The following is a 20,566-nucleotide window of genomic DNA, read 5'->3' as shown; positions in this document are numbered from 1 at the left end:
TTACAGTATGGCATAGAATTAATAAAATAATAAAATTAAAAAAGAAATACATGAAATATTCTTTACAGAAAACTATAAAAATAATTACAGTATCATAGAATTAATAAATTAATAAAATTCAAAAAGAAATAAATGAAATATGCTTTACAGAAGTCTTGTAGCACACGAAATATTTGTTAATATATTTATTTTTTGTAAATTGTATAATATTATGTTTTGTGTTTGCTTATGTTGCACACTTGTGTGCCTGGGTTGTTGGAAATAAAATCTTGATAAATGTGAAGCAGGAACGTCTGTGTTTTCTTTGAAAAGTTACAAAGTTGATTTGCTCATTAAACTTTTTATTACAATAATAAGTCATACTTTCTTTTCAATTATATCCTTAGTAATATGTAAAATGAATTTCGTTCCCGCGTGCCTTATTTATAAAAAAAATATTTTTATTTACAAATATGATTATTATGATATTTTTTTTTCTTCATATTTTACGTTATATCTTACTTAAAGGACTTGGAATACAAATTAGCAGTAGCTAATGAAAATTACTTATACTTAAAAAAGAGAAGAAGATGTGGTATGATTGCCAATGAGACAACTCTCCACCAGAGATCATATAATTATTTAAATATTTACACCAAGATAATTATTAATTTTGCTGTGCTTATGTAAGGGAATAATAAGCCATCATCAAAAATTTCAACATTCTGACCTTTTATCATTAAAAATGTTCAACGTTCAAGAGTGAAATGATATAGATTTATTTGTCGCATTAGGTTTGGAGAATACACAAACGATGGTTATCCATATCCCCTTTATTATCTATATTTTATTTTATTTTCAGGTTTTCTTTTGTTTTTTTGTCTTCTTCAATTTTTTACCATCACTTTCCATATAGAAAATTTCACTATATTTCTTTAATTAAATATTGTGTTAAAGACATAAGTATTTACGTATTCGTATATAAATTACTCTGTGATATCCTTTTGAGTCTTTTTTTTTTTCGGAAGAAGAATTAGGATTGGAAGATTTCTTAAGATCGATGAAGACATTGTCACAGAAATAACAGAGTTGACAGATGGCCAACCAATCAGTAACAAGACAAATATAGAAAACCTTTCCTCTATAATTAAGAAATTTTGTTTCAGCAGCTCTATTATTACAATTACTATCATATATTCTGCAAATAATTAAAAAGTCGGAAAAATAATTCGAACTTTACTTAAAGAGGATAGTTTAAAGAATCTGTGATGCTTAAAAGTTTTATGAGGACCAAACAGTGCAACTTTGCTAGGAAACCTTAACTTTGACATTTAAAGCAAAGCAAGTCAACAGGCGACTATAAAGTGCTAACTTAAAGGAACTAATTCTTTATGTCATTTAGGCAAATTCAACTTTGACTTCTTACCGGTAAGTGGTTACTATATATAAGACTTGAAAAAAGTAAAATAACAAAAATACAGAACTCAAAGGAAATTCAAAACGGAAAGTCCCTTATCAAATGGCAAAATCAAAAGCTCAAACACATCAAACGAATGGAAAACAACTGTCATATTCCTGACTCGGTACAGGCATTTTCCTATGTAGAATGATGGATTAAACCTGGTTTTATAGCTAGCTAAACCTCTTAATTGTATGACAAGTTATTCCTGAAAAGAAGCAAACACATTAGAAGTAAAGTAAAATACGAATTGAAATGCATCCAAGTCGAACATTTAACCATATTTAAGATGCGAACTTATTAATATCAATATCTCTCAAAACGATACATTTTCTTTTTCCCTTTCCAATTAAAAAAAGCAGCAATTGTTTTATTAGTTTTATGGCTCTTGGATACAATTACTTTAAAAGAAGTGGGCAATTCTTTAAAGTGCCCTTTTTTGTCTTATAGTTCCCAATTATTAGTTTTCATTAAACTTTGCGTGTTTCAAACTGCTGAAGGAATTCTAATACAAAACTGCAAAATTTAAAGTTTTTGTCAAACTTTGCATATCGAAGGACGTCGCTTACCTTTAATTAATTTGTATACAAAAGACAATACTTCCAACATACCTTTGGTTTTTGTTAACGATGTCCTTATATATTTTTGGGACAAATACTAACATTTCGACAAAATTAGTCAACATTGCGGTTTTGTGCTATCTTCATGCGTTTATAATTAGATGGGCATTGTAGAAATAAGCCAAAATATTATTTAAATCTTGAAGAGCAATCATAGGGTTGTGATAATGTGAATCTAAGTAAAATTTAATATCCGTTTCACAGATGATAGCGGATATGTTCCAAATGTCGTAACTACAATTTCGTCCCCTTTTCCCTGAATGTGACCTACCGAATTAGACTTATTACCGGGTTTCTATTAACATGAGAAACACGATGGGTGCCACATGTGGAGCAGGATCTGCATACCCTTCCGGAGCACCTGAGATAACCCCCAGTTTTTGGTGGGGTTCGTGTTGCTCATTCTTTAGTTTTCTATGTTGTGTTTTGTGTACTATTGTTTGTCTGTTGGTCTTTTTCTTTTTTAGCCATGGCGTTGTCAGTTTATTTTCGACTTATGAGTTTGAATGTCCCTTTGGTATCTTTGGCCTCTCTTTTAAAAGACTTTTTGAAGATGGCCCTGATGTGAAATAATTTCAGGGACAATTGGCCCTATCTCTTTTAAATTTTACTGATAATATGAGAAGAAAAACTTAAGTTAGTAAATGCATACGAGTCCAAATAACATAATATACAAGTACATAAAACTCCACTCTCTTGTGGAGAGTTGTCTCATTGGCAATCATACCACATCTTCTTTTTTTTATAAGTACATAATATATAATATTTACAGAAACCAAAATGTACTTGTATGGTTAAAGCGTAAGATTAGTCAAAAGCAAGCGCACGAGAGTCTTTCATCGGAGTGATATTACCTGAGGGGCAAAGAATCGGAGTGATATTACCCGAGGGGCAAAGAATACAAAACATGAAAAGAAAACAAACTCGGACATAATGGGCAAAACAAATGAAACAAACAAACAAAGTAGATAATTTTAATGATAGTGTAGCTGAATATAAAAACAAGCTATACAAAACTGAATAAATATAACTTATGTTTATAATGAATAAAAATAAACCGACTGTTTTAAGTCACATCAACACAGAGAGGCTTTGCAAAAACTAAAGAGAAAAACAATGTATTTTATTAACCAGATTTTGATTGACGCCCCAATCTGGAAATCGTGCTGGATATTAATCTTAAGATGGAATTCCTTACTGTATTTAATGAGGTTGTTGTTTATTGTCGGTTCACGTGTAAAAAGAAGTTCACCTTAAGAAAAGAAAACACCTTAAAGTCATTTTACGTTTTCCCGCAGTAGACTAACAGCGTAAGAAGTACTTTAAGAGCAACGTCTTAGTAATATATGCAAAAATTATTAACAACATATAGAATACCAAAGACTGAGCAAAACTGGGATTGATCTGTTCCATAAAGTGCTCAGTTTTCTTCTTCTCACTTCGTATAACTACTGCACATGGTGTTTCAAGCCCTCCATGAATTTGATATATGTGGTTGTTTAAAATTTCAAGATTGTGTATAGAAAAATAAAAAAAAAAAACAGGGGTGTCCTGAATATTAACTTACATGTATCATGCCTTATTGAGTGGTTACTTATCACTTAATAATATAATTGATCAAATGATGATGATTATAATGAAAAACATTGAACACAATTTATTTAATATTCAAAATTAGAAACTTTCGACATTTAGAATTAGAAGTATCTAAATATTTACCACCTGTGCTTTGTAAAATCAAAACGCACAAATATTATAAAATATTGCGAAAATATAACGCGCCCGTTTCTTAAAACTTCTGGTGAATGGTTTAACCCAAATGGTATCAAGTATAGTTAAAGCTCTGGCATTTTTCGGTTGACAAATGTTACAAAAACTATGGCTCTATCGTCCATGTAAAAAATTGATCTAAAGGGATTTTTTTTTTTTTTTTTGGGGGGGGGGGGGGTCTAATGAGGCTTCTTTTTTATTATGCAGCTATCCTGGTTTCCTTTTTTTTTGTAGTTCTATGTAGATGAATGGTCAGAGAAACGATTCGAATATAGCCAATTAAATGCAGTTTCTTTACAGACTGTTTTTCAAACCTACATTGCTTGATTTTGATTTCCTTATAACAAAAGAAATATCAAAATAATATGAATAAATGAGCTTTTATTTAAGGAAAAGTTTTGCCAAATTTTTTTTAAAAGACGAATGAGTATAGTTAAAAATAAAGTGTTGCTGTATGAAAGTATATTTGAGCGTGAAAAATAAATGTATTTTTTGAAATGCGTCTTTTTTTACTTAAATTTTGGATTGAAAAAAAAAGAATTTACTTTTTAATAATTATTTAATAAAAATTCGCTATATATACTCTACCTGAAATGTTTATACATTTATTTATATATTATGAGACGGAGCTTTTTCCAGTTTCTAAAAAAAAAACAGGTTTTCGCACATACGAATAATTATATCAGATGAACGAATACATAGACATCTTTCGATTAAGATTTCTTGAAACACGTTTACTTAGCAACTTATTTTAAAATGGTCTATTCTGTTGAGGGCCCAGTTGCAAAGAGAACCGTTATGACATAATAAATTGCTTGTCTGGCATAAGGTATATGGCATCTTTCAATTCGAATTTCTTGAAACACGTTCATTTTAATAATCTATTACGTTGAAATCCTACTTGCAAGGACAAACATTATAGTGTTAGGACACGACACCACCAAGTGCTTGTCTAGATAACCTTGATGAAAAACTTCAAAAAGGGCCTAACATGAAAGCAAACATTTTGGTAAGAGAGAGACAGAGTCAGAGCCCTTTGATAGACTCCCTGTTCTATCGTATGCTAATAAAATAACATAATTCCATTTCCTTTTATTTAAATCATACACAAACATCAAGCACAATTCTCTACGTAAACATCATATTGTTAGTGAATGGAGAATAAAATAATTAATATGTGGTGGTCTTTTATCAGCTATACCACATCAAAATTGACAGGTCAGGTTGTTGACAAATTAGAAAGTCGTCTAATGCTGATCTTTGGCATCGCAAGCCTAATAAGTTGATTTATCCCTACGGATCTAGATGTTTCATTTGCCTTGTAAATTCAATTTTCTTCTTTAATTCATCACTTTTCTGTACACGTCTCCATCTGGTTAGTTGATTTATAAGCCAAGAAAATGTTCCTCAAAATAACAATGCTAGTAGAAATAGATATTTATATTTTGAAATGCTTTAACTTTTTTTTACTGATAATTCAAAGATATATAATATGAAGATCAAATTTCTATAAGACCGTTACATATATTAAATCTATATTTTAATAGCAGTACATTTGTGAAAGGGATATTCTTTATGCACTAAGCTTATTCGTTACAAATATTATAACAGTAAGTAATATACGACATGGAATTGGCTTATGTGACATGATAATAATAATCTTTACTGCAAATTACACCTATTAGGGTCAAACATAACAAATAAAATACATGCATACAAGATACAGTTACATAAGTATCACGAACCTGTCTGACATAGACATATGTCGCTCTCAGTTCTTAAGATAGTTTAATAAAGACTCCAATGTGACAAATAAGTTCAGGGGTGGGGCTAAGAATGCATATTAATGTGTAATGACGCATTACATGTGACTTGAAGTGGGAGACAATTCATTTGGAATATTTGGTTTTCAATGCATGCTTATATGTTTTGGAGATTAGTATGACGTTCATTTTCACTGAACTGGTACACATTTTTGTTTCTGGGCCAGCTGAAGCCCGCCTCCGGGTGCGGGATTTTCTCGCTGTGTTGAAGACCCATTCGTGGCCTTCGGCTGTTTTCTGCTCTTTGGTCGGGTTGTTGTCTCTTTGACACATTTCCCATTTCCATTCTGAATTTTATGCTAACTTTTTCATTGATTTGGCCATCCAACTGTTTTAATTCGAGCGCTAATGATGAATCTTCTGTAGACCAGACGCGCGTCTAGCATAGTAAACTGTAAGCATGAATGGTATTTTCGATAAATTGTACATAGACATATCTTTCACCTTTTCTGTGATAAAAAAATAGACATAAATAAACGTGCCATAGTAGTTATTAATCATCGTCGCCCAAAAAGGCTCTTTTACACATTATGTAAGTTCAATTTAATACGCCTTATCCGCAAAAAATGGAAACAAATCTTAAAAAAGATCTCCCTCGCCCCGGATACTCTGGCTTTCCATCGGCCCCGTGAATCATACAGCCTTTTCCCTATTTGGTTGCAATTTCTGAATATCACAGATGCCCCTTTAAGTGTTGAGAGTCTGCTGTAATAGTGCTACAGTTGTTGTTGTGTGAAGTCAATAAGTCAAGTGTCGTAAATAAGATCTAGGGCCACCATATTTTATTTGCCGCCAATTCAAACGATACAATCAAATAAAGCATGCTAGGCAACATGTATTAATGCCACTTCACAGGTTTAATCCACCATTTTAAACATGAGGAAATGCCTGTACCAAGTCAGGAATATGACAGTTGTTTTCCATTCGTTTGATGTGTTTGAGCTTTTGATTTTGCCATTTGATAAGGGACTTTCCGATTTGAATTTTCCTTGGAGTTCGGTATTTTTGTTATTTTACTTTTTTTCTAATGATATAATTTCATGAAGCATTGCTATGATTGTTATGGTAATTGGTTTCAAGTTTTAGTAGAGTTAGTAGAGCCTACTAGAGGTAAAGATGATTCTTCATTTTTACAAGATTATGGACTGTGCAAGTATTAAGTTTTAGATTACTTTACTTACAGTTATATACACGGCTTAATTCATTTCATAGTATTTCATCAATTATATTTTTTGACGGGTATAACCAGACTCATCGGAATTGTTTCCATTTGTAGAAAAAAAATACTGGAATGATTATAGAAATTACCTACTAAATTGTCCCATATCTATGTGTCCTTTTCTAGAGTAAGTGTGTGCAAAAGAATTTTCTGTTTATGCGATTTTTTTATCTTGTAATTTCATATTAAATTGTATATGACACAGAGAAAACAATATATTCTCCGAAAACAATTACTTAGCAACATGCATGGGAACACCATGAAAAGGTTCTTCATAGCATTTGTTATACTTTTTACATTTTATGAAAAAGGTTATGTATTGAGAAATAAATATATAAATCTAATTCTAACAAAATAAAAATAAAAACATCTAAAAGTGCATGACATTTATACAAACAGTCCATGAAGATTATTTGTTCTTTTTTCCCTACAAACTGTAGAAAAAAGTAGAAAATGCAGCTTTCTGGATTTATATCTTTTCCTTCATTACAACTAAAGTCTTTTGAAATTGGAAACACTAAATAAGTCGTTTAATGTATAGTTAATAACTAATGTATCATTCTCATTGTAAAAGACAAACAAAGAGCAAGATGAAGCTTTGTTCAAAATTATATCTGCTTTTGGCATAGAATGTCTAATAATGAACAAAGCTTTAAGGCAAGACATTCCGGAATTCCATTTAATCTTCTTCTTTCCCGGGGAATAAACAGTTTATAAACGAAATAAAATTTTTACAAGAGCCTTAAACGTCTCCAAGCGGTATATCTGGTGGTCATTTGAACAGTAATTGCTACTGAAAACAATGGTATAATCTTTAAGCAGTATCAGGAAAAGTTAATAGGATTGTTGAAATAAGAGATTAACTGAGAATATGATGTGTTATGGTAACATGTTTAAGAACTATTTAGATTCATATAAATCTTTAAGTACATTTTTTTTTTTAATATTTCGTCCGACTTTGCCTGAGATTGTAAGTTAAGCTTCTACAGTTTTAAACGACATGTGCATCGTCTTAGTTTGTCTAACCTTTGTGTTCATATAATTTAAAGTGCAAATTTTATAATTTCATTTTAATTGAAATATTAAAGTTCATCTGTCTATCAGTTTGTTCGTGTTTGTTTCATTTGTAAAAACTTCCATACCACAAATTGCAATATATATATATACTAGTCAACAAAAGAAACGATACAAGGCAATGTATTTTCCATATATAATGAAATTTGATGCACTGTACCAAGGTAAATAATTGCCCAATTGGTCTATTTTTTTGGCAATTTTTGTTATTTCAAAAATCGTATTTTCGCCCAAAAATTCAAAAATCGATATTAGAACTTAAAACTTTAAACTTAAACATGGTCTGCTTAAAATTTTGAATGCTTTTGCAGATATTTGAATACTTAATTCTCATCTTCAAAATTAAGTGCCGACTTTTGTCATCATTTTCCGCAAAATAAATTTGACCCCTGTGTTCAATAACACGGTATTTTCTCACTTTCCAATTTGGTCAGATTCTTTTAATCATATGCATTTGCTTTGCAAATGAATGTTTTTCATTGGATAGTTTAACAGTTTTTCCTATTTATTATATTTTATGATAAATTGGAGTTCAAACTTGTGTATCGTTACTTTTGTTGACTATAGTATATAATGAGACATATAGCAGTACAAATGTATATTGAACTTAAACATTTTACAAATCCATAAAACATAAAGATTCATAACAAATTCAAAGCAAGTAAGTTAATAGCAATCATGAAAATATAATTGAGCAAGAATATATGTCCATATGGCAACAGGCTTCAATCGCACTATCACAGTTCCATGTTCAGAAATCTGAGTCAAAACCTAAATTTGGCATATTTTTTTAAAAGTTAACATCGTAATGGTTTTTAGATTTTTCGTATGTTTTGTTGTGACGAATAATGCCCCATGTAAGGTGGAGGGTTGAGCGCTCACGAAAATGTTTAACCCCGCCACATTATGAATGTGCATGTCCCAAGTAAGGATATAAAAAAGAAGATGTGGTATGATTGCCAATGAGACAACTCTCCACAAGAGACAAGGAGACTGTTTTCAATGTTTGTTTTGGTTGCTTTCTACCATAATTGTTTTTTTTTCATTTATTGTTTTTATCATAAATATCGTCGTTGGTTTTGAAAATTCTTCTTTTTTATTGTTTCACTGTTTGTTGGATAGTACAACAGACCAACCACAACTCATCCGAGAAAATATAGATAACTTTTATGTAAAAAAACAAAATGCATAATCAGCACAAAATATTAGAACCATGCAATGAACATAGAATCTAACGTCCCCTTCTTGACCGGACGTCGAATGACAACTAAAACGGTGATCATACTATAATATAAGGTGGGGACAATACATTCTATGAACTAAGGATCTCAAATAAACCGTTGAGCCTAAATAGCGAAGCACCACATGAATATTGAACAACCCATTCGACCACTTCACCCGGGCATGCGAAGCTTTAAAAGTATCACGAACGTTATGTCAGCTTGAACAAATTTCGTTGGAATTTTCACGGGACATTACTTCAAACCTGTACACGAGCACAAAGTTTTCAAAAGTTATCAATTACAATAAGTCATCTTTATTAGAATGGAATTTCTTGTGTAGCTTGTATTGACATACAACACAATGGTTCGACGCGAAACCTTTTGCTCGTACCAAATTAACATCCTTTAGTCGAGTGTAATAAAATATTTTCAAAAGTACCCTCATCTCTAAACATTTCTAACCAGTTAACATCTTGTTAAGGAATTATTGTGCCTGTCATTGAATTAACGTACATTCTCACGAGACCTGTCGTATTCAATAAACACGCGAGGTCGGCGTAGGGATATTAATGGGTATGACTATTTCAATAATCGAATTATTCCCCCGTTAACACATCTAACATTTTCAAAGTGGTTCCCTTTAACGCAATAATAGAGGAATTTATTTCCTTCAGTCATAGAGTAGAACTGATGAAAAGACAGAAAATGATGTCTTTTTACAGCTAAATGAGTTCATTTAGGGAATTATATCGTGGTAGGTTTCCCATGAAATAATAAAGTTACAATGAAGATTCGTTATACACACACTGGCCGTCATCTTCATTTTATATTTCATCTATTTGAAATATGAGGGTAAAGTATAAAACTTTTCAATTATTTGAAACACCAGCATAATTTACTAATTACAAGTTATATGAGATATTTAAAAAATATAACGACGAAACGCATGCAGAATATATCACAAAAAAAATCAGAGACATGACTTAAAAATACTTAGTCAATATAAAGATAAGAAAATGTTTATGAAAAAATAACGGGACAAGGATGTAAATACCGACTAGTGATCGCCCTCTCTCGTTTCTACTATTATTATTTTTTTGTTTCTTTAAATGTATCTCGAACTTAATTATTGCCTGCATTTCCCTGATTAAAAACTAAAACAACTGTCTAGTGTAATTCTCTTCAAACTAAGCAAAGTTCGTACATATTCTTGATTTATGACATTAACTTGACATTGCCTCTAGTGAACTGTTGGTGGTCGAAGATATTTTGAATCCTATGTTTTGGGATTGGACACTCACTTTCTCAGTTGTTATGTTTTACGGGCCTGTCAACACGGTACGTTTTATCCTATATTTCAAATCATACAGGAAGTTTTGCACTATACCTACCACTGTACAGACGTGGCAATTGACCGTATATTATATTCAATCCACTTATAATTTCCCTCCAAAACAAATGGTTTATACAGACTGAGACAGCATGACTGCCTCTTCGTGTGTTATTATTAGTATTGCTGAATAAGGAGACATAATTAAACAAAAATGCACTGTACATAAATGCATTTTTTGATTTTTTAAGACTATTTTGGATTTATAGCTGCCTGTAGATTTACACAGATTAAGCTTTTATAGCTCTTTTATTCTAGGCCTTTCTGACTATAAGGAACTAATTATATTGTGACAGAAAATGCGAGGTATCAGGAAACACAAATGTAACTATATATCATTAAAAACCTCAGATATGACAGAAACAAATTTCTTAACCAGATTTGATACTCGTGATACTGTGCTGTCATAAAATTGAAATTAACCAAATTGCGTTATAAACTAATATCGGATCTGCCTACTCATTGAATAATAGTCCTGGTGACATATGCATGGTTTATTTCATATGCGTGCGCATGTGTGAGAGTTTTTGGGGTGGGATATTTTTTGGAGAGGGTGCATTTTTACAGTGAAAAAAAACATTTAATTTCAAACGTTTAAAATATTTCTTGATCAGTAACTGATTTTTTTAAATATTTTTTTAAAACATGCAAATAAACATTAAATCCAAGTTCCAAAATGTGCATAAAATTACATTTATTCCAATTACTAAATTAAATGATAAGAATACAAAAATTATAATGTATCGGCCATTTTGACTTTTGCTTGTTAATTCTGAAATAAAACTTTATTCTATCAAAATTTTGGTTACCGATCAAAAATCTGTCTTTGAGCGCCCTATAATTTTATTTCATGAGGACATGTTGATACGGTAAGCCTCTGACGTGTGGACTTCCCGATACTGTGAAAAAAGATACATAAATGTTTGGTACCAGATATATATTTAAACTCATGTGCAATAACTAGCAGTATTAACACAATGCATAGAAGCAGTTACAAAGAACTCTTTCGATACGTATTCTCCTTTCAGCATTTCTTTAGTATCTTAAATTTATGTAAAGGAAATAATTGAACTTCAGATAGTTACTGGTTAAACTTAGATGCATATAAACTTTAAACATTTCAGATTCATAGAATAAAAAAAAACCTTATTATTTCATACTATAATGTAAAAAAAAAGAAAAACTGGATCTTTCTCATTTCCAATATAGAAATAAGGGAAAACTATCCTTCAAGACTAAAGGACGAGGATGTAAGCAACTATAAGCCACCGTACGGCATTCAACAATGAGCATAACCAATATCGTATAATCAAAAAGGTCCCGACATGACAAAATGTTAGATGAAACCATTATAACGAGAAAAACAACTGCCTGATTTATGCTATAACAACATAAACGAGAAACAAATGATAGGCAGTGAATCTGTTCTTTTCTGTATTATAGTTAATGTATAGTGAGGGTTTATTAAATCAATTACCAAGTATGACATACTGATTTCCGTGCGGGTGACAACTGTTTTAGGAATACCCTTCATCATGCAGATATGCTAGAGACCAAAAGTGTGGAAAACCATAAATATAAAATGTTTTAGAACATAAAAACAAAAATGTCCCAAATGGAACAACCATAAACAGCCAAAGGTCAACTTTGCATGAGGGAGTTTCAACCTCGAGTTCTTTGTACAATTGTGTGATTTTTAAACATGAAAATAACAGGTGGGCTGACTTTACCGTCGTGAATTATAAGTCTTCTAGCAACAGCTTCGACCCTGTGGTAGTAAAAAAAATATGATCCAATCGTTTGACTGACATGTGTTCTGGTGTTCGCTAGAGACCAAAAGTTATGAAAGACAAAATATAAAACGTTTGATAGCCCTAACAACCAAAACAGTCTTAAAAATATAGTTTCAACTTTTTAAGGTCCATTTCGCCTGAGGGTATGCAACATCAGTAAGTACAAGTACATTAATTTCAACTAGAATTTGTCCAGTTTTAAAGCATATTCCGAGAAAAGATGAAGCCGATCGTCTGCACTTTGTAATATCCTTCATTAAAAAGAAGCTGGGGGTTTATGCATTGCACCTACATCCACTCACTTTGAAATCTGACATCATATACTCATGATACTATTCAATAAAAGAAAAGATACAAGCAATGCATTTTCCATTTATAAAAAAGTTGGATACCAAACTAAAAATCTGGCCGATTGGTCTACAATTACTGGGTGTTTTTTTCTTATCTAAACCATGATTCCCGACAAAAACGCGAGATTCTTGTATTCACAATTTCATAAATTTTATATATTAAAACTTAAAATTTGAAACATATACATGGTCTGATTTTACATATAAATGCCACAACAGATTTTTGAATACTGAATTCCCATCTTCGAAATTGAGTGTTGATGTTGTCATTATTTTCCGCATAATAATTTTGACCCCTGTGTTCAATGAGCTAACACGATATTTTCTCCCTGTCCAAATTGGTCAGTTTTTTTTTCAATCATATGCGTTTGTTTTCCATGAGATTTTTATAATTGATAATTTTAACACTTTTTTTATGCCCCACCTAGGGGCATTATGTTTTTTCCGTCTGTGCGTCCGTTCGTCCGTCCGTCCGTTTGTCCTGCTTCAGGTTAAAGTTTTTGGTCAAGGTAGTTTTTGATGAAGTTGAAGTCCAATCAACTTGAAACTTAGTGCACATGTTCCTTATGATATGATCTATCTAATTTTAATGCCAAATTAGAGTTTGACCCCAATTGCACGGTCCACTGAACATAGAAAATGACAGTGCGAGTGGGGCATCCGTGTACTATGGATACATTCTTGTTTCTAATCATTATAATTCATGATAAAATGGAGTTCAAACTTGTGTATCGTTACTTTTGTTGACTAGATATATAATACTTATACCATTTTTTTTGTTGCAAAATCTGAAGCTGGTGAAAACAAATACTGAAACTATACAGATTTTTATACCTTTTTATCACAATAATTGATATTTTAAATTACACTGTTGTTGTTTACTTTCAGTAAATATGAAGAACTACCAAAGAGAAATGTTTGAATATGGATATATCAGGGAACATAATTTTGACAACTTATCACCAAAATCAGATTTCCACGAATCAGACTGTGGTATTACACCTAATTCGGAAGAAAAAAGCATGGACGATTTCTGTTTTATGAAGAATTCGAGTTGTACTGACGGACATGAAAATCATGATCAAAATGGCGACGGGTCTCACGAACAAGGTTTAAGTCGAGAAGAACGCAGACGCAGGAGAAGGGCAACACAAAAATACAGAACGGCTCATGCTACTAGGGAAAGGATTCGTGTAGAGGCTTTCAATGTAGCATTTTCTGAGCTCCGAAAGTTATTACCAACATTACCTCCAGATAAAAAATTATCTAAAATTGAAATTTTAAGATTAGCTATTTGTTATATATCTTATATGACTCACGTATTGGACCTAGGCTGAAAGAATTATTATATCCATAAATTATATACCTAACGTGGTCGACAGTTAGTTATCAAGTTATAAACATATCATTTATTCATTATTTTTTTTTTATTAACATTTATTTATCTTTTTTAATTATTTAGAACGCAAACGTTATATTTTAATCTTGTTTTGTTAAAATGTTTAGTTTAGATCTCGTCTTTTTAATTTAGATATTGCCATGAATTTAGCTTCCGAAAGAATTCTGGAATTCATCAAAACATCGATGAATATGTGTGCATAACAATAAAACCTCACTGTATGAAAATGAAGTGTTGTAATATAAATATGAATAAATAATTCGCTAAAATTATTTATCCAAAAGAATCTTTTTCATCAATGTGTATGTAGTGGCTGTTTGTTATTTGTAATGATTTAAAAATTGAAAATTCGCTCTTTTGGCGTTTTGTTTACATGATCTTGATATGAAATGGACATTATTACCTAATTTATCTAATAGATTTTTGTTTTTTATTTTTAGTTTACTTCTTTTAACTGTGAAAAGGGACTCGGTGTAGTCATTTAAAACACATAGATGAACACTCAGAGTGTGAGATTTAATAGTTGTAAAACACAAATAGAAAGAAACGCTACATTAATTGAACGTTAAGAAGCTAGAGTGTTTTCTTTCTTTGTCGTTCACAACTAAATCTCAATATTTCAAATAAGTAGATATAGGAAGATGTGGTATGAGTGCCAATGAGACAACTCTCCATCCAAGTTACAATTTATAAAAGTAAACCATTATAGGTCAAGGTAAGGCCTTCAACACGGAGCATTGGCTCACACCGTTTACTAATAACGCAGGATATAAAATGGAAGCATGATTATGAAAACCCATTTAATTGAGGAAGATATGTAATTAAATTTAAATAATTGAAAGTCCCTGATGTTTTGTAGTTATATGATTAAAATTTAGTCAACTTATTTGCATGGCAACCAAATGATTGTCTTGTATTGTACAATTTTTGCCATGTTTATTCGCCATGCCATTATTTTGTTCACAATTTTATTATATTTCAGATAAATCCAATGTAATGTATAGTATGTTATATATGCTACTCTGACAATCCTTGTTGAAATAAATGTGATATTTAACCAAACAGAAGTTGTCTTGAGATATATAAGTTTATAGTATTGCTATAGTAAAACTGAATTCTAATAAGAGGCTGAAATCCAAGACTAATAATTATCTCAAAATAAGCTGGTTTTAGATTTTCACTTGTTTCATTTAATTCTCACAACTACAGCTATTAATTAGTTTTATGGTAATGATACATTTGGCCGACCATATGGTCGATTTCACTGAAATGATTTTCAATGTCCTTTCTTTTATTTGGAAACATTTTACTGTAGCGGATATTTACTCCTCGTTAGACTTGACGGAAAATATCATATTTCCGTTATTTCAATTCCAAATATGCAATTTGTCGGTGCGTGTGCCACAAATTTGTAATCCTATAATGAAAGCTAATCAGACAAACAAATCTTATTGAGACCATTTAATGGTTTATATAAACACAATAGTTATGGGTAAATGAAATACACGTTGAAATTTGCAAAGATAAAAGGAAATATAATTACTGTTTTTATTCCTGTTGAAAGCCGAAACATTATTTCTTAATGTCTTCTTATTCTTGAGTATATTAAGAAACTTTTAACGGGTATGAATGTTGCAAATTTAATTACCCGTTTTGCTATTTTATAAAGGAACATTGATTTTTCAAGCAAGTATGAAAGGATAAACGTATATTGTCGCTTTTTTTTTGTTTAAAGAGTACTATACAACATTATATAAAACACGTGACTTTATGATTGATGATACTTAATCACTGACATTGTAATATTTTGGCTTTTGAACAGGAATAAAAACAGTAATTATATGAAGATCAAGTCTTTACATAGATAAATCTCCAAATACATACATTTTCTCGATTGAATTTTTTTTTACATTCGTCATTTCAAGGCCTTTTATAGCTTACTATGCGGTATAAGATTTGCTCATTGTTTCATTTATACTCGTTAACTTCTACGTCATTTGGTCTCTGGTGGAGAGGTGTATCATTGGCAATCATACCACATCTTTTTACTTGTACATCAATGCATTCACCCCTGTTAAAGGTGACCATCAAAGGGAAGCATGAACTATGGTCATATTAAACAGGTAGTCTTTAGACATTACAGAATAAAACACACTATTTTTATTAGATAAAATATGATTAAAAGTAGGTGTTAGATATTTGTAAAATTTTAAAAGTCATTTTTGTGAAAATGAATATTTGTTATGAAACGAAATATTAACATTAAAAACGCATAGCCAAGCAAAATAAAAATTTGACTGATATACATGTACATGCAAATATTCATGTCATCAATTAATGTTTTGAACAACATGAATTGATTATCATGTTAGATAATAGCTTCTATTGTGAAATTCAAGTTTGAAAAATAAATCATCTTAGTTGTACATAACTTTTCCAAGAGAAAAGGGTTTTTCGTACTGCATAGAAAAATTTATTGAAAGAACAATCATACAAATAAGAAGATTTGGTGTGATTGCCAATGAGACAAATCTCCACGATCGCATAGCAAGATATGTAAAAGACCCTAAAATGACAAATGTAAAGCAATTCAAACGAGAAAACTAACAGTCTGATTTATGTAAATAACAATAAACGAAAAATAAATATGGCAAACAGCAACAAACGACAACCCGTCAGGGTAACTAGGTGGTCTTCTTACATGTGAAATTTCAATAAAAATCATTGGTATAGTAAGACATGATGTTTCTGTATGTAGGTTGCTACTAAGACACGCTTTACAAGATACACATAAAATTTGAAACAAAAATAAAAAGTAGTATGAACATGCAGACCGTTAAGCAAAAACAAATCAGGCCAAAAATAGAATCTTTCAATTCTATTAATCGCTTCGTGCATCCAATTTTCATATATATATTTTTTTTAATCGTCCTTAGTGTGCATAATTGATTGGTTGCTTGTTTAACGTCCAGTGGCAAATATGTAACAATCAACAATTAATACAAGGTAGGTTCTGTAAGTCCGGCTCACCGGGACGAAAGACGGGAAGTTTGGACTGCCACATGAAAATGAGGGTATGTAGGAAATGGACTGAAGCTTTTCCTTGTGACAGGCCACCGACGCGCCCTTAAGAGAGTTTTTCAAGGATTCTTAAACGTCAACATACAGATAGCGTGGCATTCCCCAACAGAGGGCATCGCCGATTTAACGTCCCACTTGGCTACGTATTTATACATCCAACACAACCTAACAATCGCAATCGGTTTTCCCATACCCTAGTCAACCCTTTGTGTTAAGTGTGCATGCAGATTTTCCATTAGACTTTAAGCAATGAAACATCGATCAATTTGTATTTTAAAAAATCAACTCTACAGGAAAAAAATACTTTCAGAAAGATATTTTTCATTGCATTTCAGATTCAGCATAAACTCCTTTCCGAATAAAAAACATTCTTTCTATTTTTTTGGCGTTGTTAATACTGAAATTGTTTACTCTATTTTGAGTCATCTGTTCTCTTCTAATTGACACTTGCATTACAGTTATCAAACTGGACGACCTATACATTTGCACGAATTTTCAGGATACCATATCGTGCATTGACAATTTAAAAATGTTTACAGATTAAGGGTTAAATACTAGATTTCCGTCAGTGCAAAGCTGGCTAACTGCTCTCATAAATGTAATTGATGTGATATCATTTCTTGGCCTTATCAAAGAAAAAAAAAAGAAAAAGATTTCCGCTTGTGCATCATGGATTGAACATAATTGGTAATACGATTCGTGGAAACTATTGTTCGAGACAAAACAAATATCCCGAGTGTATTTTTTTGTTACCATTATCCAGGCACAATGAAATATTACTGTAACTGCATTAAACAAGACACAAATGAATTGTTACCGCCCTATAACGGTGAAAAATGCAAGTCCCTTTGTAAGTAATTTATTGAATCAACTTAGTTAATGAGAGGGGGATGCTATGTTTTTTTCATGACATTTTTATCGCGGAAAAGCAGATTAATTTTTCAAAAATCTTTAACAAATTGAACTATTCAGAATAATTTTCTTTTTAATGGCAATACAATTTTTTTAAACCAAGAATCAGGATTAGATTTATACTCCCCCACCCCATTATAGAGTACGTGGCTGTTATTCTATAGAAACTAAGAATATATGGCCATTTGATCATTTGATAGAGTAAAAGGTATACATGTATATAGATGTAAAAAATTAAGAAATGGCACGAACAGAGCACGAAATAGTGATACATGTACATGCAACACGAAAAACGAATATCTATACATTTATAGGACAAAGTATGATTTCCAATACAGTTTGAATCAATTAGGTTCTCAAAATCCTACACACGAATGTGTTAAGCCTGGCTTCTTTTAAACGTGTTTTACATTATCAGATTCATCTCACATAATGTCCCTTTATTGTAGCGATAAAATGTACAAAACTTCACATTATTTGTTTCGAAAGTTGAAATGTGCGTCAACGACGAATTTTGGTATTTCAGTCTAATAAACGAAGGAAAGGACTGTTTCTGCCTTAAACTTATCAAAGATGGAATATCAAAAAGTAAACCCCAAATTGGCAACAACACACGATAACTATCAAACAAATTAAATGTTTCAGTAAATTATATTTGCATTTTGATTAGCGAAACTAATGACCTCACACAGGTCATTATTTTACGCCTTGAAGCATATTTCATTGAAACTTGGTATCGTCCGGGTTGATTCTTCGAAAGAATGACCTATCGATCTGAAAGAAAATAACTCCATATAGGTATATAAAGACATGTATACAGTATACAGTAACAAAAAAAGATGCAAGTTAGATTTAAGAAACAACTCAAACAATACAAGTTTGTTACAAAGACGTCTTTAAGCTGCAGTAACCATTCAGTTTTGTACAATGAGCATTCACTGGAACATACATGTACTAAGATCCAATTTGCTCTGACATTGGACAAGTATATGTATGGTATAGCTGACACAATTGAATAACTACCTCGACCTTACTTTTCTTACTAATACTACTACTACGCTGCTGATGCTGCTACATTTGCTGCATTTTAGTCGTAAATGAAAATAAGTACTTGGTTTCAATAGATATAGGAAGATGTGGTATGAGTGCCAATGAGACAACTCTCCATCCAAGTCACAATTTATAAAAGTAAACCATTTTAGGTCAAGGTACGGCCTTCAACACGGAGCATTGGCTCACACCGAACAGCAAGCTATAAAGGGCCCCAAAAAATTACTAGTGTAAAACCATTCAAACGGAAAAACCAACGGTCTAATCTATATAAAAACGAGAAACGAGAAACACGTATGAACTACATAAACAGACGACAACTACTGTAATCAGATTCCTGACTTAGGACAGGTGCAAACATTTGCAGCGGAATTAAACGTTTTAATGGTACCAAACCTTCTCCCTTTTCTGAAACAATAGTATAACATCACAACATAGAAAAACACACTATAAAATATCAATTGGAAGGCTTAACTCAATCAAAAGACGTAAATTAACACACAATGAACATTCAAGTTGACATTTCCTTTCCATATAGTCAATAGAAAATTAAAGGATATGGAGTAAATGTACATGGGACAAAATCGCACACAATACATAGAAAACATAGAAAATTATCAATGAACAGGGCTTTTATTCCTGTTCTTCATCTTGACAGTTGATGTAGGTACAATAGGGAATAAGAAAACAATCGGTAAATTTGCAGACGACAAGCATGTTGTCTTAAGGATTAAGACCGCGAAAACATGTATCTGGTGAGTTTGAAACACAGCCAAATCGTATCAAACAACAAATGCGTGATGGTGATCATTGAGCCGACATAGAGTCGGTTACAGTAGTTCTTTTAAAAAACCCGGATAAAGAAGCTTTTGAATTAGAAGTACTTTCCTGTTAATAAAGTATCCTTAATGTCAAGTTCGCTGAAATATATACGTGTTTCTGGGATAACATTCATCAGGTATGCCGACTTTTACAAGATTTGGAAAGTAAAACATATTTATGTTTGAGAGCCAAAAAAAAACACAAAAAAACAACAGTCTACGGACAAATTTACCAGAGTCAGTTGTAAGCAACCTCAGTTTTAGTAAATAACATAGATTATGCAAAATTTATAAAAAAATACATAGAATATAAACTGAGTTGTTTACCTCTGGTCACTGTAGCACTAGCTACTGGTACTCTCTGAATTATACTACTTACCATACGCTGATTACTGGACGAAACCAGCTAAGAATGACAGTCCATTAACCAATGGTAATAATATCATATATTATATATATTATAAAAATTTCAGAGCACATGATTTCCGGATTAGGCCAAAAGAGGAATATTGCAAAATCTCTGAGAGTTCGGTAAGACAAGGTAATTCTCTGGGACGTCTTCTTTTAAATTAAATCAAACAAAAACGTAAATAAGTTTTGAAT

Source organism: Mytilus californianus, unplaced genomic scaffold (assembly GCF_021869535.1).
Source record: "Mytilus californianus isolate M0D057914Y unplaced genomic scaffold, xbMytCali1.0.p SCAF_5, whole genome shotgun sequence".
NCBI classification, from domain to species: domain Eukaryota; kingdom Metazoa; phylum Mollusca; class Bivalvia; order Mytilida; family Mytilidae; genus Mytilus; species Mytilus californianus.
The sequence above is the reverse complement of the archived record's forward strand: the minus strand, read 5'-3'. Positions refer to the sequence as shown.